We start from the raw sequence: 2,432 nt of genomic DNA, 5'->3' as shown, positions 1-2,432 counted from the left end.
CTCCAGTCAGGCATGGTCGAGAGGATGGCAGGGTGGACAAGGACAGAGGAAAGGGGGAGCTATGTATCACGCAAAGTGCTTTTTACCGAAGCCAGTAGCTACCGATGGTCTCCAACCAATAGAAACCTGCCAACCGAAAAGTTATCCTTTGTTGTATATTTGTATTTCACTGCTTTGTTCATTTAAGCCACTATATTTGACCAGCTAGGCCCCCAACGTACTTTCACCAGCAGGGGCCACCCACGTGATTTTAGCCATGGCACTCGCTTTAAGCATAAGACTGAGGCAAGTCTCATTTCACACACGTACAAACCTATATTTATAAGGATCAACCTCTCTCAATTTAAACTGATTTGAAATCTTTTAAAATGAATATTTGAATTCAATAAAACTAATTTCACTCATTTTAGAAACTAATTTCAACAGTTTCAAAAAATACTTACTATTTCCAAACCAATTTCACTCATTTATAAAAACTGGTTTCCCAAAAAATTGATACACATATCGGTTTATGTTTCACATTTTTTAACTTTCAGTTTCCCTAACTTTGATACACATATCAGTTTCTATTTTAGTAAATTTCAACAAAGTAATTTGAGTTCTTTCTATCACATATTTCAACAAACTAATTTCACTCATTTTAGAAACTAGTTTCAGTAGTTTCAAAAAAGTTATTATTTCAATAAAATGAGTGAACTACAGAAACAATAAAGAATAAAAATTCAATCTTTTCAATTTCTTAAATGAGTTAAATAGAAACTAATTTCACAGATTTTAGTAACTAATTTCAATAGTCACAAATAAGTGAAACTGGTTATTCAAATGGATGACATAAACAATTTCAATTTCTTAAAAAGGTGATTTCGGCTATTCCAAATTCATTTTTACTCAAAAAGAGTGAAATTCATTATTTCAAAAGTGACACAAACAAATTCAATTTATACTTCAACAACTTTTTCAATATAAATCACACCGAACTAAAAAATTACACACTTATGAAATACGAATTTCATATATTTTCGAGCAAGTAATTTCATATATTTTCACAAAAAAGTAAACCTAATTATTATAAATGAGTGACAAAAACATGAAATATAAAGTATAAAATATGAAATATTTCATACACATACTAGTTTCACTATATTTAAACTTCTAAATGAATGAACTATATTTTAGTTATCTGAATATCATATTGTAGAAAAGAGTGAAACTGGTCATTTCAAAGTACTCACATGAACCAGTTAAAAAAAAAGATCTTACCAGTTATGATTCACATAATGAAGAAACAACAGTTTCACAAACATAAACATGCGTTCCAATTTCTGGAAAAAAGCATTACAACACAAAAATACTTTCCAATTACAATTTTGTTTCACATCATGGGTATTAGTTTCACAAATCTATATTTCACATCAGATATAGCAGTCCCACATATCTACATATCTACTTCAATTTCAGAACAACAACATCACATATATAACACACTCTGCTTCAAATCTTCACATCGAGTTCTATTTGACACCTTCAGTACCATCGAGTATAACAATTCCATATACCACACAAGTAGGGGGAGCTGTCCATCCGGTGAAGAAGCAAGGGGGAGGGGGGAGCTCAAATCATGTACCACAACACAAAAATCACGAAGTAAACACAGAGATAGAGATGTTATGGGAGTTGTCCTTACTTGGGGGTGGGGTTGGATGCATCTGGTCGTGGGCTTCATGACTTACCAGATCTAGTGCCGGTCATGCTTGGACTCGTCGGATCCGGCGACGATCCACCTCGTTGACCAGTCGTGGTTGATTCTCGTTATGGTCGACAAATGCCAGAGCAGGTCTCCCCAACACCCAAATCCGTGGATCCGTCTTCTGCCCACGTGATCTGGCATCTCTCCTCGCCAGCCTCGTGGTATAGCCTCACTGCCGCCGGTCTTGTGTATGTCCAGCCGTGGTAGGTGCCGCGGCGAAAGCCATATCCAGTGTCGGGCGTTGGTGGAGAAGCCAGATTTGTGGCGGCAATAGCTGGGAGCGACCGGCGTCGGCGACCAGTGAGCAGCATGAACAGACGAGAGAGGGGGGAAGAGAGCTAGATGTGGGAAAGCGAGGGGAGTGGGGTTGATATTATCTAGTGTTGGTCCACCCCGTATTCCTGTTGTATAGATCTCGTATCCAGGAATTTTTAGCGGAAACAAGAATCTTGTGGTGTCCACACGCACGAATCTACAAGCAGCGATGGATGGACGATTTCTCACCGATAGATACCAGCACCGGTAAATTTACTTATTTGCTATGTATGACCCGCTGCGACTCCAAGCATAGGGTCACCTACAGAGCTGTTGCGGGGCCATCCCAATAACCACGTGGCAGAGTCATGCTGACACCAGTCATGTATCCTTTCTAAATATAAGTCTTTTAGAAATTTTAATAGAGACT

The 2,432-nt window shown here is 38.0% G+C and overlaps 1 long non-coding RNA gene across 1 annotated transcript; it reads right to left on the bottom strand.

The window, feature by feature from the left end:
* Positions 1-1,299: 1,299 nt before the first annotated feature.
* Positions 1,300-2,205, bottom strand: LOC125537727. The gene is made up of 2 exons (XR_007296073.1): positions 1,685-2,205; positions 1,300-1,573 (listed from the first exon to the last, which is right to left on the bottom strand). It is a non-coding gene; the product is annotated as an uncharacterized LOC125537727 (long non-coding RNA).
* Between the last annotated feature and the right edge of the window lie 227 nt (positions 2,206-2,432).

The sequence above is a fragment of the Triticum urartu genome, chromosome 1 (genome assembly GCF_003073215.2).
Source record: "Triticum urartu cultivar G1812 chromosome 1, Tu2.1, whole genome shotgun sequence".
Taxonomy (NCBI): Eukaryota; Viridiplantae; Streptophyta; class Magnoliopsida; order Poales; family Poaceae; genus Triticum; species Triticum urartu.
This window is presented reverse-complemented; position numbering and strand designations above follow the sequence as displayed.